General features: G+C 40.8%; 1 protein-coding gene across 1 annotated transcript in view; it reads left to right on the top strand.

Moving 5' to 3' along the window:
- Positions 1 to 18008, top strand: part of LOC145690558 (uncharacterized) — a 638254-nt gene that overhangs the window by 233070 nt on the left and 387176 nt on the right. The gene's annotated exons all lie outside the window — the stretch shown is intronic.

The following is an 18008-nucleotide window of genomic DNA, read 5'->3' as shown; positions in this document are numbered from 1 at the left end:
AATTGCAGTTGGCCATTAATAAAGGAGAATCAATTGCAATTGATCAATCGATTGAAAGTAATTGCAGTGGAAAGTAATTGCAATTGAATTCTGTAATTCATTTGCAATTGAAATTAATTGGCAATTGATTCAATTGCAATTGATTTCCACAGCAATTACTTTCAATTGATTGATCAATTGCAATTGATTTTCACTGATTAATTTTCACACTGTAGTTCAGAGAGGGCGTGGGGCAATGAAAACTTTAGCCACGGCCAATTGACTCACCACCCGTCGTGACCCACGACCCACCGTGACCCACTGTAAACCACCACCCACCATAAACCACTCTTACCCACTGTGACCCACAGACCCACCAAAACACATTGTCATCAACTCTGACCCATGATTCACGCCCTCTTCTCTACTGACTAAAGAGTTTAAACTTGTAATAAAACAAGCCTATAAAATTATCACTCATCGGAGTTTGAATTTCTACGATCAATCGCTCAAGTACCGTACTACTACAATAACGGCGGATCTGACCTTTCTAATATAAATAAAATAGAGTTTGTTCGTGTGTCTGTCTGTCTATCTTTGTGCGGCCTGTGGACGAGACGAGTGGACCGAAACTTTTCAAAATTTGGTCACGGGTAGCTTGGTCTAGGGCCCAGACCAAGACGAAGAGTTCTTATTTAAATTTCTTACTAGGGGCTCTCCAGAGGACGTTTACCGGGATGGCCTGGGGACCAGAAAAGTCGACCGAGAGTTACCAAATTTTGGTCAAAGATACCTTGGTCCAGGTCCCACACCAAGGCAAAGCGTTTTCGACAAAATTCCAACCAGGGGGTCTGAGGGGGGCGTAAAACGGGACATGTAAAAGTAGTAGAATTTGTGTCGAATCCATATTTATTGGCTTGCCCAGACGTATAGTGACACCCCCGATAGTGTTTACATTGAAATTCAGCCCCCATCGGACTTCCCAATGAAAACACATGTACGTTGTTGGATATATATTCACACAAAATATATCCAATTTTAGAAATGTTTCTTAATTTTTCTCCCGTTGTTCAGTTTGTTTGCATTGATATTTTATCTGATCCGTGCGAAGAACGATCATAACAGCTAGTAGGAAATGGTAAAGTGTTTGTTATGGAACAAATTACAATGAACTGAATTATATCATCATCATCATCATCATAGGTATTCTGCCTTTATTGGCAGGTCACTTGCCGCAGCTGAGAAGCTTCCATGCTCCACGGTCCTCCGCTAACCTTTTCGTCTTCGCGTATGATCTTTCTGTTTTAATATCATCCATTAATTGTAGTCTCCTTCGCCCCCTCCCTCTCTTTCCCGCCACCATACCCTCTAGGACTTCCCTCATGATACAATCTCTTCTTAGGTAATGTCCCAACCAGTTTCTCTTCCTCTTCCTAATAATATCTAAAAGTGTTCTTTTCTCACCCACCATTTCTAACACTCTCTCATTCGTTTTCCGCTCGACCCAACTAACTCTTTCCATTCTTCTCCAGACCCACATTTCGAAGGCTTCCAATCGATTTTCGTCACCCTTACGCAATGTCCACGTTTCCGCCCCATACAGCACAACACTCCACACGAAGCATTTTATGAGTCTTTTTCTCAACTCTTTGTTCAAGGTCCCACAAAACAGACTTTTCTTTCTTTTAAAGGCTTCTTTCGCCACTCCTATCCTTGCTTTTATTTCACGTTCACATTTCATGTCATTACTAAGAACACTACCCAGGTATCGAAAACTATTCACTTGTTCTATTTTCTCCCCTCCTACTTTTATATTTGACACAGATCCCTTTGTTCCAATCACCATGGTTTTTGTCTTTCTAACATTTATTTTCATCCCATAATCTTCAAAGCCCTTTCTCATTTTTTCTAACATTTTATTGATTTTCTTTTCAGATTCTGCAACAAGGGCCATATCGTCTGCAAATCTTATGCATCTAATCATTCTACCTCCTACCGAAATGCCATCATCATCATGTAGGCTCTTTTTCACTATCTCTTCTAGATAGACATTAAATAGTGTTGGCGAGAGGCAGCATCCTTGTCGAACTCCCCTTCCAATTGCACTCTCTTCCGTCAGTTCTTCCCCTATCCTAACACTTACTTGTTGGTTCATATATAAGTTTCTTATGAGTCTTCTATCTTTCCATTCCAACCCTATCTTTGTTAGAACTCCCAACAACAATTCCCAATTCACGCGGTCAAAAGCCTTTTCTAGATCAATAAATACAACATACACCTCTTTCCCTTTTTCTATAAATCTTTCACCGATCACCCTTAATAATCCAATAGCATCTCTTGTGCCCTTGCCTCTTCTGAACCCGAACTGCTCTTCCTCAACATCTTTATTTGTTCTTCCATATAACCTTCTGTTCAGTATTCGGAGCAGAATTTTAGATGCATGAGATATGAGACTAATAGTTCTATAATCCTCACATCTCTTTGGGTTCGATTTCTTAGCCATCGGTATCATGATCGTTTTCAGAAAGTCTCTTGGCCATTCTCCTGTTTCATATATTTCATTGCATAGTCGCCACAATTCTTTCTTTCCCTTGTCTCCTATATCTTTAATGAATTCAATTGGTATGTTATCTATTCCCGTTGCCTTTCCATTCCTAATCTCGGATATAGCCTTTTCAAACTCATCCGGAAGAATACTAAATCCTTTATCATCCTCGCCTACTTCATTTTCCACTTCAACATTTAGGCTACACGGTCTATCCCTACTCTCATATAAGTCTTCAACGTATTCTTTCCACCTTCCTATGACCTCATTTCTCTCGCTGACTACCTTCCCATTCTTATTTTCTACTGCCATCATGATACTCCCTTGTTTCCTCCGAAATTCCATAGATTTCACCTCCTTGTACATTTCCTCATATTTCCCAACTCTTTCTAATTCTTCTATGTCCTCGCATTTTCTTTTGTAAAACTCTTCCCTCGCTTTGTCTGTTTCTCTTCGTAATTCATTATTTAACTTTCTGTACATCTTTCTGCCCTCTTCTGTATCAACCTGTTTCCACATCTTCCTCTCCCTCATTTTCTGCAACATCTGCTCTGTAACCCATGGTTTCTTAGCAGTTTTGTGTTCGCGGTAACCTACTGCTTCTTCTGCAGCCTGCTGTAAGCAACGTTTAATATGTTCCCACCGTGCGTTACTACCTGCACCTATCCTTTCCTCGTTTGAACATTTTTCTTCGAATTTTTCAGCGAAAAGATTTCTTATTTCCTCGTTTTTCAACTTTTCAGTATTCAACACTTTGTTACCTACTTTTCTTCTGCCTACATTTTTCAGTTGAATATCTACTTCGGCCAGCACAAGATTATGATCAGAGAAAATATCAGCCCCGGGAAGGGTCTTCGCGTTCTTTAAGCTATTCCGATACCTGTCCTGAATCATAACATAGTCTATCTGATATCTTCCGCCGTCTATTGGTGATTTCCATGTATATCTTCTTCTCTTGTGCTGATTGAACCAAGTGTTCCCAATTACTAGTGAATTCTGTCTACAGAAATTCACCAGTCCCTCTCCCCTTTCATTTCTTTCGCCTAAACCATATTTGCCTACGATACTACCTTCCTGTTTTTCTCCCACAACTGCATTGAAATCTCCCATTAGAATTAATCATGCACCCTTCTTCTCCCTATCTATAATTTCTTCTATTTTCTCATAATTTTCCTCTACTTCTTCATTTGCATGCGATTATATAGATATTAATTATAATTATAATTAATAATTATCTCCTTGTTGAATTATAGATACTTTTCAGTGGAAAACTGAATAAAATTTAAAAGTCTCAAATCAACGTAAAGTAGACCAACGTAAAGGAAAAATGTATAAAATTTTCCATATAATTAAGCTTACAAACTTAAATGGAAATTTAGCTTAATTACATGGAAATTTTTTGTGTCGTTTTGTGCGCCTATTTCCTCGTTTTCTGCGTCACCGGAAATGGGTCAATGTTATCCTACAAATATGGCGCAACAAGGTAATGCTGTTCCGTCAGGAACGATTTCAAGGTCGTTTCCTTCACATCGTCTTGTGCGTGTTTTCTACCGTTTAGTAAGCCTATTTCCACGTTTTGTGAATCAATGGTAGTGGGTCAAAATGGGCATTCAATGTGGGAAGAAAAATGATCCACTCTCTCACAAGTATCGAATTTCAAGGTCGCTTTTTCGCATTGTTTAGTGCATGTTTTTACCGTTTCTGCGCATATTTTCACGTTTTGTAGGCCAACGAAAGTGGTTCAAAGACGACCTACAAATACGGCAGAAAAAGACATATTCATATAAAGTGGAAATAGGAGCACAAAACAGTACAAAGCAGGCACTATACGATGCGAAAGAAACGACCTCCGAATTCGATAGTGGCGGAACAATGGCTCTATTTTCTCATACATTGATGGACAATTTTGATGCATTTCTGGTGATGCTCAAAACGTGGAAGTAGGCGAACAGAACGGTACAAAATCCACATTAAACGATGCGAAAAAAACAACCCCGAAATTTGATAGTGGCGGAACAGTGAGCCATTTAACTCCCACTTTAAAGGACTGTTTAACTCACTTCCGGTGACGCACAAGACGAGGAAGTAGGCACAGAAAACTTTTTTTTTAAAAAATAGGCACTAAACGATGCGAAAGAAACGACCTAGAAATTCGATAGTGTCGGAACAATGGGTCATTTTGGTCACACTTTGGAGGCCCATTTTGACACACTTTTGGTGACGCGCAAAACGTGAAAATAAGGGCACGAAACGGCACGAAACATTCACTAGTCGATGCGAAAGAAAGGACCACGATATTTGGTAGTGGCGGAGCAGTGGGTCATTTTCGTCCCACATTTGAGGCCCATTTTGACCGTCTTCCAGTGACGCACAAAACGTCGAAATACGCGCACAAAAGGGTACGCGATGTGAAATTAACGACCTCGAAATTCGATAGTGGCGGAACAGTGGGTCATTTTCGTCCCATCTTGGAAGCCCATTTTGACCCACTTCTGGTGACGCACAAAACGTGGAAATGGGGCACGAAACAGCACAAAAATTCAGTAGTCGATGCGAAAGAAAGGACCACGATATTTGGTAGTGGCGGAGCAGTGGGTCATTTTCGTCCCACATTTGAGGCCCATTTTGACCGTCTTCCAGTGACGCACAAAACGTCGAAATACGCGCACAAAAGGGTACGCGATGTGAAATTAACGACCTCGAAATTCGATAGTGGCGGAACAGTGGGTCATTTTCGTCCCATCTTGGAAGCCCATTTTGACCCACTTCTGGTGACGCACAAAACGTGGAAATGGGGCACGAAACAGCACAAAAATTCAGTAGTCGATGCGAAAGAAAGGACCACGATATTTGGTAGTGGCGGAGCAGTGGGTCATTTTCGTCCCACATTTGAGGCCCATTTTGACCGTCTTCCAGTGACGCACAAAACGTCGAAATACGCGCACAAAAGGGTACGCGATGTGAAATTAACGACCTTGAAATTCGATAGTGGCGGAACAGTGGGTCATTTTCGTCCCATCTTGGAAGCCCATTTTGACCCACTTCTGGTGACGCACAAAACGTGGAAATGGGGGCACGAAACAGCACAAAAATTCAGTAGTCGATGCAAAAGGAAAGACCTCGAAATTCGGTAGTGGCGGAGCAGTGGGTCATTTTTGTCCCACCTTCGAGGCTCATTTTGACCGTCTTCCAGTGACGCACAAAATGTCGAAATAGGCGCACAAAAGGGTACGCGATGTGAAATTAACGACCTCGAAATTCGATAGTAGCGGAATTCTTGGTCATTTTCGTCCCATCTTGGAAGCACATTTTGACCCACTTCCGTTGACGCAGAAAACGTGGAAATAAGGGCACGAAACGGCACGAAACATTCACTAGTCGATGTGAAAGGAAGAACCTCAAAATTCGGTAGTGGCGGAACAGTGGGTCAATTTCGTCCCACCTTTGAGGAAAATTTTGACCGTCTTCCAGTGACGCACAAAACGTCGAAATAGACGCACAAAAGGGTACGTGATGTGAAATTAACGACCTCGCGATTCAATAGTGGCGGAACTCTTGGTCATTTTCGTCCCACCTTGGGGACTCATTTTAACCCACTTCCCATGACGCACAAAACGTAAGTAGACGCATAAAACGGCACAAAACGATGTGAAGGAAACGACCTCGAAATTCATTGGTGGCGGAAGAGCAATAATTTGTTCCGCCATATTTGTAGGCCCATTTTGACCCACTTCCGGTGATGCACAAGATGTGGGAATAGGCGCACAAAGCGATACAAAACACGCACGAAAGATGCAAAACAAAGTACCTCGAAATTCGTTGGTGGTGGAACAAGTTAATGACGCCGTGAGCACCAATATAAGTATATACTGTAGTTCTTACCAGGGGGCGCGGTGGGTCAGTGGTAGAGCGTTCACCTCCGGTGCTTGAGGTCCCTGGTTCGATCCCAGCTCGCGCAGTTTGGACTTTGTGGTGGACAAACACCGTGCTCGTGGATTTTCTCGGGGTTCTCCCGTTTCCTCCCGCTTTCTTCATTTCATTCATTTCCCATCACCACCGGCTCGGTAAAGACGAGTTATCGACTCGGCTCGAGAGCTCCTTCGTGGCTAAGCGGTTAGCGTACGCGCCTTTGGCGTGTGAGACCCAGGTTCGATTCCCGCGGGAGCTCATGTGGTTCGGATTCCACGTTAATCAGTAGGTCCACGTCTCATATAGCCTCGCTGCTGAAAGGGACGCTAAACTAAAAATCAACTCGACTCGGCTCGATTGAAGCCAATGGCTCGAATCAGCTCCGTTGAAACGAGTCCATAAGCTGGGTTCGATTCAGCTTAACTGAGCCAATGGCTCGAACCGGCTCGGTTGAGGTAAGCAATCAGCTCGGTTCAGTTCGGCTCGTGTGAGCCACCGACTCGAGCTGGCTCGGTTGGATGAGCTGTTGGCTCGGCTCACTTCTCGATTCGGCTCGATAAGTGAATGAGCTGTGAGCGAGCCGCTTGAGTCGTTGACAACCCTAAACCCGGGTCGAGCAGTTTTAAACATGTTTGGCTGGAGTCCCATAACTTCTAACAATTTTTGGCTCGAGCCCGAATACTTGCTCCTCCTGAACTCAAACCAAGAACCTCGTGACCGATGTCCTTGCCTCCTGACGATTTCTTACCTACCGAGATCGACAGTCAACTAATTTTTAGTATTCCGATACAAACCGCCTATATTCCATGTTTATACAGGTACACGGTGTTATAATAATAATTAGTTATAGTAGTAGTAGTAGTATCATTGATAATTATATTGTCTATGTAGGATACTTGAAGATAGTAGTACTTGGAACTACACAAAGGATTGAGCTCGAATTGGCTCGACTGGACTGGAAACTCGATCCGAATTCGAGTCGAGTTGGGGGAAATTTTTCGAGCCGAGGTCTCGAGTGGAACTCAAAGATGTCTGCTTCGAGTCGAGTCGAGTTTTAAAGAAAGCTCGCTCGTGCTCATTCCTATTGTATGCATGACGGGCATATAGAGTTCTTTCGAGGGGGATAGAACCATAAACATAATATAATTAAAAAATACTTAGTTTCACGGCTTTCTTCCCAGGGGGGAAAGGGATGGTAGGTATCCAGCATTTCTTATAAGTACCTTATTTGAAATATGTAAAACAGTAACAAGTGGACAATACAATATACATACATCTTCTTATCTTCAGTTTTAATTGCTGATTTCAATTGCAATTAACAATTACAATTAACAATTACAAGTTTCAATTGTCAATTGCAATTAACAATTGAATGTTTCAATTGCACCATTTGCAATTGACAATTAACAATTAAGAGTTTCAATTGCCTGGTGACCAATTAACAATTAACAATTGACGAAAATTTAATTGCAAATTTTATGATTGAATTCAATTGCAATTGAAATTAATTGTCAATTACAAATTGAAATCAATTGCAATTGAAATCAATTGCAATTTATTTTCAGAGCAATTACTTTCAATTGATTTCAATTGATTTTGCCCAACACTGGTTTCCAGGAGCAAAGCTCTACAAGACGTGAACCTACAGTTTAACGTCGGATTTGAAACACATGAGTTCCTATCATGAATCAAACCTCGTTCGAGAAAGGTCTCATACGCTAACCACATAGCAACAGGGAGCTCAACATTTAGTAATATGTATATTAAGTTGTAAAATTATATTCGTTTAATTTTCACTAATATAATCTTCACAATGTAAAGCCTTTGCTAGGCACGTTATCTTGTTTAAAAACAAAAAGCCTATCTCTTATGTTTCCGTCTCGGGGTTGGACTGCAGGATGATAGAAATCCGAAAGAGATGTTTTTATTATATTTTGTACAGTAGATCTGCTCCTTCAAAATCTCTGTGTTTGATAAGAATGAACCTCCCTGACTCACGAAAATGTATACGTAATATAACAAACCATGCACATTAAATGCCAGACTAATATAGCAAACATTGAAGATTCCCCCCTAGATAATTTTCTTCGGCCGTCCACGTCTGGAGGTACACAATTTCGCAACTCAGTGGATACGATGTGGATGTATTCAAAGTCCACTGATTTACCCATCAAATTTAAATTTTATAAAAATATTCTCAGTGAATACTATCCTGAGGTGAACTATTTTTTAATTCGATCGCTAAAGGAGGTTTTTTTTTTTTTTTTTTTTTTTTTGTTCACCAGGTTTCAGTAATCGTCCGGCACGAAAACTGAATTTTCTACAAGTGTTTCCCCAGCAATTTTTTTCAGAAAGGAGTCCTCCATGAGCGTTATTTAGAGGGTAATTCCTGCGTTTGTTATATACATACATAGATATAGATAGATATAAATATAGATATACTGTAAATATATAAAGATAAGTAGGAGCTGGTCTTTAAAATTAGTTCGGAAAGATAATATGAAAATCTGGCATAATTTGCAAGAATCTATCTAGTCTAATATAAATAAAATAAATAGTTTGTTTGTGTGTTTGTCTGTCTGTATGCGGCCTGGGGACCAGCCGAGTGGACCGAGAGTTACCAAATTTTGGTCAGGGGTACTTTGGCCCAGGCCCCAGATCAAGACGAATCTTTTTTTTCAAAATTCGAACTATATTAAGTTGTAAAATATGGGGTCTCAGGGGGCGCTTACAGGGACATGTAAAAGTGGTAGAAAATGGCCGATAATACTGTCGAATTCATAGTTTTCGCCATCGCTGAAATGAGGGTAATATTTCCACAGGTCTTGAAGAATGCGAAGAATGCGAAGAATGGGTATATTTAGCCAATATACATATATACTGATCAAAAAAATTAGAGAACCAGATGAAAACTCATGTAAAACTTCTTACGAATAATGTGAGAACACTGTATCTTGTCCAGTTCAGATTAAAATCATGAAAGCCCAACGTGCAAACGAACCGTTTGGAAAATCTGTGCAAGTGATCAGTGACGTGGCGCTACCAGATATCACTTTGTAGTGTGGCACTGCCAACACATTCCAGCTCCAGGATACCTTTGTTCTCATTGTGTTTAGTGTGTCACAAATCCACGTAGTGAAATTGCGCAACAACGTGATTTGCCAGAATCGTTGGCATGGCGAGCTGTCGGCAGGTTGGAAGCTGGTCAGGCACATCGGGAGGTGGCACATGCCACAGGAGTGGCACAAAGTGTGATTTCCCGATTGTGGAATCAATTTCAAACAACTGGAAGTGTTCGAAGAAGACAAGGACAGGGCCGTCCACTAGCAACCAAAGCCAGAGACAATCGTTATCTCTTGTTAACAGCCCGTCGAAACCGGCGTCAGAATACAACTCTGCTCCCGCGAGCCTTCCGAACAACAACAGGACGCACAATATCCACTCAAACAGCCCGCAATCGCCTTCGAGAAGGTGGTCTCTACGCACGTAGACCTATGGTGTGTGTCCCATTAACTCTACGAAACCGTGTTGATCGAAGATCGTAGGCGGAGGAACATCGTGGGTGGGAACGCAATGAATTTGGCAATGTTTTGTTCTCTGACGAGTCTCGATTCAGTGTGGAGCCTGATAATCCACGTGTTTTCATCTGGAGAGAGTGTGGAACACGACACATCCCATGTTTGTGCAAGAAAGATCCCAGTATCATGGTGGTGGACTGATGGTGTAGGCAGGAATCAGCATTGGTGAGCGTACTGAGCTCCACATCATCCGAAATGGCTCTTTGACGGCTCTCAGATATAGGGATGAGATCCTGAAAACTCTTGTTCTTCCTTACGCTGGTGCCATTGGTGATTCCTTCCTTTTCATGGATGACAATGCTCGTGCTCACAGAGCTCGGTTAGTGGATAAGATGCTGGATGCTGAGGGTATCGCTCGGACGAAGTGGCCAGCATGCTCTCCGGATCTCATTCTAATTGAGCATGTCTGGGATATGCTTGGCAGACGAATTGCCGCTAGGCCAGTAAATCCAACAACCATTCCAGAGCTGGAAGTCGCTCTTCTGGATGAGTGGCATAACATCCGCCAAGAACTCATCGATAATCTGATTGAATCCATTATCGCAAGTGCGAGGGTCTGTTGGCTATTCGAAGTGATCATATGACATATTAAGGAACAATCAGTGTTGTTGCCTTGCCTGTTTCTGAGCAGTTTAAGAGGTGCACACATAACCGTCTTGTGTCATGAGCCATGTGAACAATGTTTTCCGTGCCCCAACACCAGTATGTGCCACATTTTTCTAGTGTATCTTAAAGCATTGCTTCTTGTATGACATATATGAGTGAAACACAAGCTTATTCATACCTTATCTTAAGGTCTTCTGTGATATTTCAGCTGAACTCTTAATTTTCTTGAGCATTATATATATATATATATATATATATATATATATATAGTGGCGGATCCAGGATATGATCAAGGGAGGGGCTAAATCATAGTTTGCAGTTTTATCCAGTGTAAAGCAGGATTGAAGCCCATTTTATGCAGTGTATACTTGAGTGTGAAGGGGGGCCTATAACCCCCTTGGATCCGCCTCTCTCTCTGTATATATATATATATATATATATATATATATATATATATATATATATATATATATATATAGGTAGATAGATGGACATAGATATATACCGGTACACGATGGAAAATGGCCTCGAATCCATATTCGCTGAGATGAACAGAAGATACCGTTTTAATCGAAAAATTCAGCCCCATTAGTACTCTAAGGGGGATGGTGACATGTAAAGATAATTGAAAATGATCGATATTAATGTCAAATTCATAGTTTTGGGGCTCCGCAAGTTCATTGGTGACAGTTTTGGTCCCCTTTGTGGCCAAAATGAAACGTATTCTCCCCGTGCGAACAACGGGTATGAAGTTTCACTTCCCTAGAAGCGGTCCCTAGAAGGTTTTTTACATTTTGTCTTCACGCTAACGATAAACAAACAATAGCGTGTTATGTGAAGTCAGTGTTTTTACAAAAGTTAATTTATATGTAATTGTTTGTCATGTATTTTTATTTTTTCTTAGGCCTATAAGTTTTAAGTGTGACTTACAACAACAGTGTTATTTAGAGTACAAGCAGGTTCTTCAGAAACATTAAATGTAAGTAGCCTTACGTACGGTATTGTAATTACTGTATGTTCTGAATAGCCACTGTATCGATAGAAGAACATACTGTACAGTATATGTAAGCCTAAATGGCATTTTATTGGTCATTTTCGAAAATCCGAACTATCCGTGGTCCCAAATTAGTTCGGATTTTCGACTTCCCACTGTATATGTTGCAGACATGTTACAGCAAGTAAGATTACTAGCATCAGGGCAATAAATAGTTTTTAAACTATGTTTTCCTGTTTTTGCCAATATTTCCGAACAAATGATTTTTTTCTAATGGTTTCAAAATTTCCGGAATTTTACATAGAACAATGAAGATATCTCTACGAAATATATGTTTGATTTAACATATTAACTAAAATGATTCTGTGATTAACTAAAATGATGACTTTGATAATACCCAAATTTTCCGTTTTTTCCCCAGCTCGGGAAAACCGTAAAAAAACTGTTTTTTACCCAAAATTTCCGTTTTTTTCACGGGCCTTCACAACACTACTCTGAACAAACAGTGCACTGAACACTCCTAACGATGGCGAATGTTAACACCACGACATCGGCAACTACTACTGAAATGAACATGTGACCATCGCCACTGGACCTTGGCACAATGGCAGAGCGTTGCATTGTCTGATGAATCCCGATATCTTCTTCATCATGACGATGTGGGGGTGCGAATCCGTCGTGTTCCAAGGGAACAGCTCCTTGACATCTGTACTGCGGGACGGAGACAAACTGGATGCGGCTTAATTATTATCTGGGGAACATTCCGGTGAGCATCCATGTGTCTAGTGGAGCTCGAGCAAGGCACCATGGCGGCCGGAACGTCGCACGCTGCTTGCAGACTACGTACACCCCTTCATGACGGCCATGCTTCCCATCGGTAGTGGCATTTTTCGACAAGATAATGCACCATGTCACAAGGCCAGGAATGTGAAGGAGTGGTTCAAGGAACACAGGAGCGAGTTCCAAGTGATGTGCTGGCCCCCAAACTCTCCGGATCTGAACCCAATCGATCACATCTGGGATGTGATTGAAAGTGACGTGAGGGCGCATCACCCCCTCCCCGGAATTTAAGGGAATTAGATGACCTGTGTGTGCATATGTGGTGCCAACTCTCCCCAGCGACCCACCGAGGAACATTGCGACCATGCCAAGACGCGTTACTGTTGTTATTCGTGCCAAAAGGTGGACATACTAACTATTAGGTAGTTAGTCATAATGGTCTGGCTGATGTGTGTGTATATTTTAACTCGTATATTTTGTCTCGACTCGAATTCGAGTCGAGTTGAGACAGAGACTGTCGAGTCGAGACACGAGTCGAGACAGCAACATATTTTCGAGTCGAGACACGAGTTGAGACAACATTTTCTCTAGACGAGTCGAGTCAGGCTTAAATCTCGACTCAACTCGACTCGTGCGCATCCCTATCAGTCACAAAATGTAGAAATTACTTCACCCAATTATTTGCTTTCTTTCCGTACACGTGCACACGAAATCCGATCTCTCAATATACATATAAATGACGCTGACCCATTCTATATAAATATTAAACATGTAACATCTAAGATAGAATACCAAATAGTCAATAAAACTTGTATTTCTTAACGCTATGACCGAGTTTGGCAGAACATGAAATTGTTAACTGTTGAAGAAAGGTTTGTATTTTAGTAGGTACTACTCGCCCTATATTATATATTAGTAGGTAGCACTAGCCAGTGGTGTAGGGAAGGGGGGCCAGAGGGGCCGGGCCCCACTCAAAGAGGTCCGACAATGTACTTTGGTACTTTGATGTTTGTAATTTTTTATATATTTGTACCTGTAACAGCACTTGCCGCCCAAACACACATCCTGGCTACGCTACTGGCACTAGCACAGATTGAGATAGGAAAAGAAAGATCCCAAGCAGCACACCGACGTCGAAAAGACGTGGTTTTTTTGGTGTAAAACACCGTAAAATACACCGAACATGACGTGATTTACACGTCTTTTCCCACGTGGAAATGTCCGGGAATATGACGTGATTTTTATGACGTCTTTTTCACGTCATAGAATATGACGTGATTTTTATGACGTCTTTTACACGTCATAGAAATGACGTGTAAATCACGTCTTTTTTACGTGATTTCCACGTGTAAATCACGTCTTTTTCACACCCTTCATGTGAATTGGGGGGGGGGCATTCTCGAAATGAGGCGGCGAGAAGGAAAGGGGTGTAAGTGATATTTGCAATAAAGTATGGATGTCTCAAAAATGGATTCTGCACAGCTAAATATACAAAATGGATGGTGAAGCTCGTCGCAGTCAAATAGAAAGTCTACCCATGAATGCTCTACGCCGAACTTCAATATGCAGTTTGTATATTTTGCAATGCAGAATCCATTTTAGAGACATACATACTCTATTGAAAATGTCACTTACACCCCTTTGCTTCTCGCTACCTCAAATGTCATGGAAGTCTGACAGGATTGTTCAGTTCCAAATGTCAAAACCATTAGAAATTGATGTGCATCCGCAGTTTTGATATTAGTAATTTCAATCCATGTACTACCTCGATTATTCGCCACACTTTTGAGGCTATTTATCAGCCCCTATTCAACCGTTTTGCACCAAAGTTAGGGGTTAGGCTACTAGAGCTACCTAGTTTTGGCCCCGTAAATTTTGAAATAGATCGGTTGAATAGTGGTTGAAACAAATAACCCTGAAACTGTGTTGAATAATCGAGATCCTACTATACATAGATTGAGATTCCTAATGTCAACACTGGATACACATCAATTTATGATTATTTGGACATATGGAACTGAATAATAATAATAATAATAATAATAATAATAATAATAATAATAATAATAATAATAATAATAATAATAATAATAATAATAATAATAATAATAATATCTACTCTAAAACACACAGCTTACAACACATTTTTTTAAAAAAATGATAAAAATGAAAAAATCATAATTTTTTTTTCTTAACTGTGTTTTTTTTTCTTGACAGTTCTGAACTGATCTCTGGCCGCAACACTTTTCTTGGGTAAAAAAAAAAGTCTACGAATAACAACTGGACAACGATTATTATAAGTAAAAACAATAATGAAAATAAATTTATCCTTGTGGCTGCTGCTTGATTTTTCACCATTGTGTTGTAATTTGCATAATAATTTACAAGCTCCTATACCAGATAAGTAAGACCACTAGGTTATTGTAATAAATAACAGATCAGGATAGACCAGGCACGTAGCCAAGGGGGGGGGTCCGGGGGGTCCGGACCCCCCCCTTCGAGACCAGAAATGAAAAAAAATAAGGAAGGATAAAATAAAATGAAATGACAAAAAGGATCAGCGTTAAAAATTAAAAAGAAAACTACAGGAAGCTTTTGCTTACTCTTTCTTATGAGGAGATTTTGTATTACTTGCAATATGATGGCGAGGTAAGCGAGATATTCTGGAAGAGTCGCGGAATGTGAAACTTCAAGAAAAGTTATGGAATTCTCAGAATTTCCGCTACTAGTCAGGGAGATTTCAAGCTTTCGAAATCATAGTGCCGTTGTTAACAGCGTGAACATTTTAAATCATAGTTTTTCGTCATCGCATCCTTGCAGTATCAAACATGCTGTTTCAAGGACAATTTTCTATTGCTTTTTCAACCTGTCATTTGGAACCGACAATAGTTGACGGAATAATAAAAACAAAAATTTATGTTGAAAGAAAGTTCTGTTAGCATTTGATTCAACAGAGAAAGGAACGCATATATTGTAAAACTAGTTGAACATACACATGCTTCGCACAGGGGCTGTATTTGGAAGTCAACGCCTGTGGGAGTATCACCATGGATTTCAGCGGCGGCGAAAACTATGGATTTGATACTAATATCGGTCATTTTGGGCTATTTTTTATATGTCTCGGTATGCAACCTCCGCTGACTCCCGGCCCGCATAAAATTGTAACTAAATTTGCAAGTCATCGCTAATGGAAGTGTCACCATTGATTTCAGCGACCGCGAAAACTATGGATTTGACACTAATATCCGTCATTTTGGATTACTTTTATATGTCTTGGTATCTCACCCCCCTTCGGTGACCCCCCGACCCGGAGCCGAATAGCGTGAATTTGGAAGTTAATGCAATCCGAGTTTCACCATTGATTTCAGCGACCGCGTAAATATGAATTCGACAAAATAGCTCAAGTGGTAGAGCGTTGGCTTCGTATTCGGGAGGTCGTGGCTTCGTATCCCGCTGCCGACCATCCTGACTGAGGTTTTCCAGGGTTTCTCTCAGTCCAACCAGGCAAATGCCGGCATGGCACCTACTAAACAGGCCCTGGCCGATACCTTCCCAAATCCTTTCCATTGTTAATGTTGTTGGATATCCAGTGTAAAATGACCTCTGAGCTGCATCTGGTGATGTTAAATAAATAAATAAATATCGGTTAGTTTCAACTACTTTTACATGTCCCGGTAAACGCCCCCCTGAGACCCCCCTGATTCGAATTTCGACAAAAACGATTAACTCTGGTCTGGAGCCTGGACCAAGGTATTCGTGACTAAAATTTGGTAACTCTCGGTCAATTTTTCTGGTTCCCAAGCCGGTTCCGGTAAACGCCCCCCTGAGACCCCCCTGTTTCGAAATTAAAAAAAAACACTTCGTCTTGACCTGGGGCCTGGGCCAAGGTACCCCTGACCAAAATTTGGTAACTCTCGGTCCACTCGTCTGGTCTCCAGGCCGCACACAGACACACAGACAGACAAACACACAAACAAACTCTTTATTTTATTTATATTAGAAGATAGTTTACAAGACAGTATTCAGTATGTGCTTTTTATAATAATTGAGGTCATAACGAAAGGAAAATTGTTATATTTGTATAAACCGGAGAAGGACGTAAATATTGCAAAATCTTTTTCAATACTTTTTCTTTTATTATTATTTTGCTCGAAGTTTCTTCATAGTTTATTAAAATACTTGCCAACATATCTTCATTTTATTGTCCTAACAAACCAATATATGTTGATAGTAAAGTAGTTTAGATTGATCGAGCTCCTGGGCCTTCATTATTTCATGTTACCCCCCCCCCCCCGTTACGAAATCATGGCTAAACGAACCAATATATGTTCCAGTAAAATAGTTTAGAATGATCGAGCCCCTTTTGTGATGACCACAGTATTTCATGTTACGGACCCCCCCCTTCACGAAATCCTGGCTACGTGCCTGGATAGACCCTAAGAACCCTAGATCTTGCCACAGCAAAATACATCACCACCCTCTCTCGGAAGCACACATTGGGGAACGTCAAAGTATTGTGGTCTATTTGATTGGTCTGTACCAAGAATTTGGAAATTTCGCTTCTCCGAAGGTTCGTATTATCTATGGATTGGGGATTTCCATATCCAATTGACCACCTCTAGTGTTGTTGATTTATATTTTTTTAGTATTTGGATAGTAACCTATTGAAGAGTATATATTCGCCTCTTAATGTGTGGTATATTACCTACACATTAAGAAGCGAATATACAATAGCTGTCAAGGAATAATTATATACGTAGTGCTACAGAAAAGAAACGGCAGCGCTTGCTCCACGAAAGGATAAATTTAAAGCCATACATGAAACAGAAAACCGAGACGCATTGGATCGACTTGAAAAACATAAAAAAAAGCCCTCGAATGTAAGACTCACCCTTGGCGGAAAAAAAACCCTACATAACTTTTAAGAATGAGAAAAGACGGATAAACATTGTAAAAACAAAGAATGAAATGGAAAAATAAAGGAACATTGTACTTACAGTCCTAAGAAAATGAAATGAAATGAAATCTTTAAGTTTTACGTCCCACGCTTATACCGGTTAGGCTAAAGGAGACGGTGATAATGAGAAACGAATGAAATGGTGGAATGAAGAAAGTGGGAGGAAACGGGAGAACCCCGAGAAAACCCACGCACACGGTTTGTCTACTACGAAGTTCACTTGGCGGGGGCTGGGATCGAACCCGGAACCCCAAGCACCAGAGGTGAACGCTCTACCACTGAGCCACCGCGGCCCTTGGTACTAAGAAGAATCCACTCATTTCGTTAGTGGAATTTATTCATGTGCATTTACTTGTACAGCGGGGGACACTTCTAAATGGTACACCTTAGCCGTAAATCTCCATATGACTGTACCATTCAGAAGTGTCCCCCGCTGTACCTTCTTCTTAATGAAATTACGGTACAACACGTGCTTCGATAAATTTTATAGCTATCCATTATTACGCTAGTATGCGCACACATACACACAAACACAACCACCCACATCCAACACACACTCACATACACAAGAACAATGGGTTTTATTGACAGTGCAAAATTTAGGACTAAACTTTTATAACTCCAATTTAAGACACCTTTATTTTGGAGGTGAAAAATCGA

The sequence above is a fragment of the Thermobia domestica genome, chromosome 7 (assembly GCF_964235325.1).
Source record: "Thermobia domestica chromosome 7, izTheDome1.hap1.1, whole genome shotgun sequence".
NCBI classification, from domain to species: Eukaryota; Metazoa; Arthropoda; class Insecta; order Zygentoma; family Lepismatidae; genus Thermobia; species Thermobia domestica.
The sequence above is the reverse complement of the archived record's forward strand: the minus strand, read 5'-3'. Positions and strand labels throughout refer to the sequence as shown.